Source organism: Paramormyrops kingsleyae, chromosome 22 (assembly GCF_048594095.1).
Source record: "Paramormyrops kingsleyae isolate MSU_618 chromosome 22, PKINGS_0.4, whole genome shotgun sequence".
Classification (NCBI taxonomy): Eukaryota; Metazoa; Chordata; class Actinopteri; order Osteoglossiformes; family Mormyridae; genus Paramormyrops; species Paramormyrops kingsleyae.
This window is the reverse complement of record NC_132818.1, coordinates 19373749-19381572: the sequence shown is the minus strand read 5'-3', so window position 1 is coordinate 19381572 and position 7824 is coordinate 19373749. Positions and strand designations below refer to the sequence as shown.

Here is a 7824-nt window from a genome sequence, read left to right as displayed (position 1 = left end):
CAATGTCGAAAACGTTTATTTTCATTTTTTCATACTTTTCAATCTCCGACAGTGGTGATATATAACTGCAGTAAATTATTACACGCTGCTTCCTTTTAAAAAAGATTGACTAAAAAACACTCAATACTCGTCACACGGATACCGCACGTACACGTTTGTTTCGTATCACATGTTATGATTTCAGTTCCTAATTAAAACGTTAAAAGCTGTTAAAAGGTGGAGCCCTGTTGTGGTTTCAACTTTAGTGCTGAGTTTGAACAGCGGTTGCAAAATGAGTCATGCGAAATGAAAGCTCGTCTTATACCAAAAAAGTGTTTCCTGTAGTACTATATCTAGATTTTCTTTTCATTTTCACAAAAAGCTGATAACATAGAATAATAATAGAAATTAACATTACACTTATGTATCATCAGTCATTCAGTTCACAGTAATTTTAAATACCCCTGCTGCGTTCATTATGCTGGTCAGTGCTGATAATTATATTTGCAAGTGTTGTTTACGAAAAACACTTCTCAAAAAGAACTGTAGAAATCAGAGTGAAAAAGTGCAACAGAGTTGAATTTAAAACCTGAAAAGTCGCAATTCCATGCTGTAACAGTAATAAAGGTCTTACATTCGACAGAACCTCAAAGAAAAGAATGTTCTGTTTTTGCAATGCTTTCGTCTCCTCCTACCCTTATTGCCCTTTCGGTGCCTAATTAGTGAGCGGTCTATGACTATCATATCCCACATGACAATCTGCAGTTGAGCAGGTGACATCCGCTCCAGCAGATGGCAGCAGAGGACCGGACAGTCAGAGTGCGGGGTCTCCCCACGGACGGACGTTCAGGATAACCGGTTGATAGACAAGCTCTACGTTCACTTCCTGAGGTCCAGGCATGGGGGAGGGGAGATAACCTCTGTCTCTGTCACCAAGACGACGCCTGCCTCTGCCCTCATCATCTTTGAAAAACGTGAAGGTTAGTGGAGGTAGGGGGTTGGATGTAACAACCACACCCAGCAGCACAGTGGGGGGGGGAGGGGGTAAGGTAACGACACCACGGGGGGAGGGGACGCACATTAGGGGTTCCGGATGAAGGCAGGATATTATTGGATAATTGTATATGTGAGTACATAAATTATTTCTGCTTATTTTCATTGACTTTCTTGACCACAAGGAAAATTTCATACACAAATCAGAACTACAATAATAAATAACAGCGTAACAATAAGCAGTACAGCACAATATCCCATGTAATCAGTAACAACAAAGCTCTCCAGCAGACCCCCGCCTCTCAGAAATCCAGCGCCGACTAACTGCTTCTTTTACACTCTCTGAACCTGAAACGTTGATCGATTAGGATGCCTCTTCTGTACCTTCATCAGGTTGTGGTTACGTGTTGCTGTTTAATAGAGTAATGCGGCGCTAAAAGAAGATTCACTCTGTCTGGCCTTCCCTCAGCCCCAGTCGTTCCGCTTTGGTGATCGCGAACAGCGGCCGAGACAGTCCTGCAGTATGGGAAACACATTTTTTCTGTGGACAGTAAAGAATATCAGCTTGCTGTGAGCCTTCAAAACAAAGGAGCAGACCAAGATAAGGTCTGAATAAATGAATAAATTACAAATGACTAGTAGGCTACTCGCTTTTCTTTTTTTTTTACTACCCCTCACCACCAGTATTCTTTTTTTCTCAGATCTTCGTTGAAATGATGGTGATGGTTGACTTACAGTCAGTTGCCCCTGAGTATGGTGACGTTGAATGGCTGACAACAGTGTTTCCCTAGTGTCCATTTCAGCGTAAATCAGCTGTGCATCTTGAAGGGACTGTACTCAGAGGTCCGGGCATCGATCCCACAGCTTCTGGGCCTATTGGAGAGCTTTTCCTTCTCTGATGTCCAGCAGTTACCCAGATATGGTGACTCAACGTATAATGAACAGTGGGGTGCACCCCAAAGACCATTCGACCATCATCTGAGTACAAATAGGCAAACAAAGACCAGCCAGCAAGAGCATGTCTTGAATCCCAAAGATCCTGAATCTTCCTTTTATTCTCATGGGTATGAAGAAGCTTCTATAACAGGGTTATTCAAATCACGGTCCTCGAGGTCTGAGCACTGCTGGTCTTCCAGCCTTCCTTTACCTGTCAGTCAGGTGTGAAGCCTCTGACCAATCAGAATCAGTAATTATTAAACAACTACCTGGGGGAACTGAAAACACGGCCTGGATTTGGAATCGAGGTCCAGAGTTGAAGAACCCTGTTCTATAAGGAGGGGAGGAGTTGAAGAACACCCCCTGACAGAGGACTACTCCCTGAACATGGATGCAGACAGTTTTCCACTGCATGCACCGGCACTGTGGCTATGAGTACCAATGCATCCTCAAGCAGTTCGGTGTGGAGGCTCTGGAAGGCATCAGCACCCTCTTGCTGCAGGCCAGGATGGAGGAACCAGGGCAAGCTGAGGAACGACCTCGCCAGGTTCAAGGGGACCTCAGCAGGCAGTACAGAGAACTTGAGGTTCACCTGTGCAAGGAGCAGCTGCCTAAAGAGATCATCCCTCCGAAGGATTTTCAGAAGGTTTTAGAAGCACTGCAGCTCTGCATACCCAAGTTGTTGCTCAGCGATGATCGAAGTCGCATCTCCATAGTGGGGAATGAAATTTCTGATGCTAAGCAGTTCTTAGTGGACTTCCAGCACAAAGAGGGTCACATTAGGGCAGATTCTGTCCACCAGTCTGATCCTTCGGAGCTGGCAGGGCAAGAAGCTCTTTTATCCACACCTGCCCCCATCGAACCACATGTCACGGTCAATCGGGTGTGGAAGACTAGACACAAGACAGAATCAAATAGGGATGTCAGACTGGCTGCTAGGTTTAGAGAGCAACAGATTCAGATAATGGGTGAGAATGGACACAGGGACAGATTGAATAAGCTATTGCCTGAGGCTACACTGAAAGATCCATCATCTTCTAAACCTGCTGGGATGTTTGGCACGAGGAATAAATTATGTGGCAAGCCTTGGGTGACCGGCTAACAATCGATACAACTGGTACTGGGATAGAAACTGAGGCAGGCAGTCTTAAGAACGAGGAAGGACAAAGTACAGTAAGGATTGGCGAAGAAATGCTCTCGAAGAAGGCAGACTTTCTGTCTCCCACTTCAGTGGGAAAAAATTTGCTCCTGAGCTTTGGAAACGCTGATTCGGTGCCCTATAGTGAAAGCTCCCCTTTCACAGACTCTCAAAGCACCACAGATCACACCAGCCACTTTGGAAACAAAGCAACGAATGTGGCGGCATTTCCTTCAACACGCCCCAGGGCTCAGAACACGCTGAGATGTGTCAGCGGCCCCTGTGGTCAGGTTAGATCTGAACAGGAATCAAAGGAGGCTGAAGATGAAGATCATCCAGTGAGAAACGAAATTTCTTTCAGACCCAGCAGTCTGAGGCACAGTGCAGAAGGAGGAGAAAGCTACAGTGCAGTGATGTTACTTCCTCAAGTTATGTGGCCTTACATTAAGGTATCTTATGACAGTCAGCTTAAGGATATGACTTCAGGCCTTCAGATGACGGAGAGTCCGTCTAGGGAAGAGGTCACCCTTCCTTTGAGGGGTGGGAACAAAGCCAGCGGGAGCTTAAGAAGCTAGTCGCCATGGTCACCACAGATTTCTGTATCTAAGAGCTGATGCTCGCCGAGCTTGGGATTGCTGACCCAAAGGATGAGACCCTGGAGATGTGCTGTGCTGAGATTTGGGAAGTTTTGGGAAGTTCATGTTCGACCTGGAAAAACAAGCCTCTTCATCAGTGGGCCAAAGCTGTTGTGTTCTCAAGTCACCAGAACCCTAAACGGAGGTGTTCGTCATTAGCGCAAAGAACGGCCAAGCAGAGATGTCTGTAGGGCTTGGTGGGCCGTCTTTTGCGGCCTCTTCCATTCGTTCTGAGAATGTTGCTTCTTCGTAGGAGACGGAATACCAAGAGGGTCAGGAACCTGCCTCTGGGGACTGGGCTTTGCTCAGCAAAGACCTGGTTAAATCTAGAATGTCTCAGAATGACCCAGAGCTGTGGCAAAAAGAAGAGACACACCCCAGCATCACTAGATGGAAAAGCAATGTTCAACAGAGTAACTCCATCCTGGGGTGCAAAAATAAGACCTAAACCCTATTGAGCATCTGTGGGACCTCCTCAAACGGAAGGTGGAGGAGCGCAAGGTCTCCAACATCCACCAGATCCGTGATGTCGTCATGGGGGAGTGGAAGAGGATTCCAGTGGCAACAAGAGAGTTAAGGCTGGAAGTGCTGGAAAATAATGGTGGCCACACAAAATATTGACACTTTGGGCACAATTTGGACATTTTCGCTTAGGGGTGTACTCACTTTTGTTGCCAGTGGTTTAGACATTAATGACTGTGTGTTAAGTTATTTTGAGGGGACAGCAAATTTACATTTAATACAAGCTCTACACTGATTACTTTACATTGTATCAAAGTGTCATATCTTCAGTGTTGCCCCATGAAAAGATATAAGAAAATATTTACAAAAATGTGAGGGGTGTACTTACTTTTGTGAGATACTGTATGCCCATCCCAAGTGCTGGACATGAGAGGGTAAATGTCACTGCCGATATCATTGTCCAGCACACAAGATATTGCAATGTCCTAAAGAGGAAGCAATGCGAAACCTAAGGATGAAAATAGACCTTACCGGAGAAACGAATGTCTCTCACCCACAGCTCCGGACAACCAGAAGAAAAAATCTCTCATCAACCCTAGCAGGTCCAACTGGACACCAGAAGAAAAAATGACACTGGGAAAGGATAACCAGACCTGTTCTTTAGGGATCTTTGCTTGTTCCTTGGCTGAGACAGACTGTGGAGTTTCCCTGTGTCCAAAGTGTTTCGCAAAACATGTGAACTGTAGGGTTTGCTCCCGGACATACAGCGAAGTACCCATCACCCTGCCTGGACACAGCGGAAATAAAACTGTGAAGATCACTTACAACATCACCGATGGTATCCGAGGGGCAAGTGGCCACATTATAGTCCAGTCCCTCAAATCTCCTCTTCTGGAGCCACACATGAAGAGCATTATCCTCAGGGCTTTTTTCCATGACCCTATAATGTGCTCTTTGCATGGCAGGGGAGCTGCAGAAGGATGAATTCCATTTAGGAAATTAGTAAATTGAGCTGAAAATCTTGAAGAAAAGGACCTGGAACCTGTTAGAAGCTCTCTCAAATTACGAATGTATATAGTATAGTCAGGAGTCCCTGTACTCACCACACAGAAAAGTAAATCATTATATAGACAGTAATTAATTTCCATTAGTTTGGCCATGAAAGGGTCACGCAGAATAATTTATAAAGGTATATACAGTACTATCATTAAAGATTAACCGTGCTTAATACGTCTACTGTTTTTTATTTAAGTGCTTTTATGATCTATGATTTTGGCAGGAGTAATGGCTGCAATTATTTGTTTTCTGAGGCAGCGGATAGACAACCCATTTATATACATGCCTTTCTGCTGAAATGAATGCATGCTGTTCAAAAAAATACTGCCAAACGAGTACTTGATCTATGCAACCAACCTCTCTGGGATTCCTCTATCAGGTGAGGCCTGCTGTGGTTCCATCTGACCAGTTCCTGCACTCCATCTTCATATAGGAATGTCACCCACCCCCCGGCGCTCCATTCAGTGGGGGTGTGTTTGAGGCCTACCTTCCACTCACTGGGCAGACACGACGATTACTTCCTGGGCTGGAGCGTGCCTTCTCACACGGCCTGACCTTCACCGTGATCCCGGATGCCTGCGTAACGTGGTCGGGGGAACATCCCCCACGAGACCAAAGCAGTAGGTGGAAAGTCTGGGTGGGTGGAACCAAACCAGCGACACTGGCGGCAGGCTGCACTGTAGCGGGGAACACGTTTCTGACTATGATATTGTTCAAAGACTCCCAGGCAGTCCACATTTTTGCTCCTTCCCAGCTCCCAGCCAATCAGGAACACTGGATACCTGGTACAGGTGTGTTGGGAGCTGGGAGGGAGCGAAAACGTGGACCGCTGCAGGACTGGAGTGAGGAACACTGGACTATACATCAAGTTCCAGATGACTGCTAATAGCCTTTGTTGTGAAACATAAGATAACATAAACAGTCCCAACCACTAAGATGTTTTGGATAAAACATACATTATGTCTTACGGATGAAGAAAAAAAAAAAATCCAGTAGCAATGTATGGCCTTCTTTATAAATACTGCTTTTTTGATTCCTTCATGCCAGAGAGGAATTATGTTTAATGTACTGTAATGTATTCCAACTTAACCCCATGATTTTTGGCTGCTTCTCAGTCTATTCTGATACCTAGAAGTTAGACTGTGTCTTTGCTGACAATGCATTTGGCTTTTGCAAAGGAACAGGCCATTAACTCTTAGATTCGGTATAGATCTCTGACACCCCCCCCCCTCCACACCCCACCTCTGGATGACTGATGGTGCGCAAATTATTTATTTGCATGCAAGGTCCTACTGTTCCTTTATAGATCTCATTTGCAAATTGAGCTCTTGGAGAAGCTCAGTCACTTGTTTTCCCAGAAAGCTCAGGATAAAAAAAACAAAAACACACACAAGAAACAAAAAAAGCTTCGCTGCAGAATGAAGCGAAATGCCCAATGGCTGCCTCTGTGTTTTCAGCGCCGTGGCGACAGGTGAGTCATCACTGGCTGAGAGAGGATGAAAATACGACTACGGAGAAACCTCAGCAGCAGTGGAGAACTGCATACGTACCAGACAGGTGGATCCTCGTTCAGCCTGTCAGGCGCTGGTCGCTGATATCTTGTGGCTTATTGCTGTTGCACGGCAGATCTGGCAGGCTCCCTGAAAGTATCTTCCTTTAATTTATTACTCATAGAAAAAATGGTAGAAATGCCATGTTTAAGCTCCTGTCATTGCCTCCAGTTGGTACTTAGCTGATGTTATTATCCAAAGCAATTTACAATGGTTGTTTCCTCCACCCACTCATCCATCCGTCTTCTCCTACCACTTATGTAGCACAGGATTGTGATGGATGCTCCTTCATGCATATGGATATTTTGCCAAAGTGTGAACTCAGGCGCTGTTCCATTGGCTCTAACCTCCACGCTCTATAGATAGCATGGGGCTATATCGTAATTAAATATGAAAATTGTCATTTATTTTGGACTTTGATTAACCAACGGATTGATGAAGCTAGAATGTTACTTATAATTAGCTACTGACAGTGCAAATAATGAAAGAATTGCATCCTAGGCTGGATAGTGTGGAGAATGGGGAGTTGTCTTGCAGTACCATACTGGGCCACCGGGGACGCTCTTTGGCTCCAGCAATTGGGAACACCAATAACTAGAGACAGCTCCGGACATCAGAATTCCATGTGCCACGTGCTTTGAAAATTAAGTGCAGCCGGCTGGCTTAAGCCAGGGATATGCGCGTCCTCACCAGCAACTGCCATCTGTTAAAATTACAGGAACGGCTACATCAACTGCCTGTCCAACGCGCTGAAATCCTCGAGCTTCGCAGAAGTTTCCGTGGCAGACACTCAAAGCCAACCGATGTCGCCTCGCCGATCGCAGACAGACTCCCTGGTCAACTGAGGCCCGTTACTCTGAGAGGTTCATCTTGTGCGTTATGAAATCACGTGAACTCGCATGAAACACGGAGAGCGGCAGCTCGGAGGCGAATGACGGACGTCAACAGCTTTACCCTGAATGAAACAACGCCAAGAGGTTATTATTAAATGCCTCAGGAAGTAGCTACTGACAGAAATATCCAAATTGTTTTATAACAATTCTAATGAATGTGGTGCGACGATAAGGCTTCACAT

At 45.5% G+C, this 7824-nt stretch overlaps 1 long non-coding RNA gene across 1 annotated transcript; it reads left to right on the top strand.

Moving 5' to 3' along the window:
• The first annotated feature begins 275 nt into the window (after positions 1-275).
• Positions 276-6984, top strand: LOC140581680 (uncharacterized). The gene is made up of 3 exons (XR_011984819.1): positions 276-959; positions 5633-5819; positions 6657-6984. It is a non-coding gene; the product is annotated as an uncharacterized lncRNA (long non-coding RNA).
• The last annotated feature ends 840 nt before the right edge of the window (positions 6985-7824 follow it).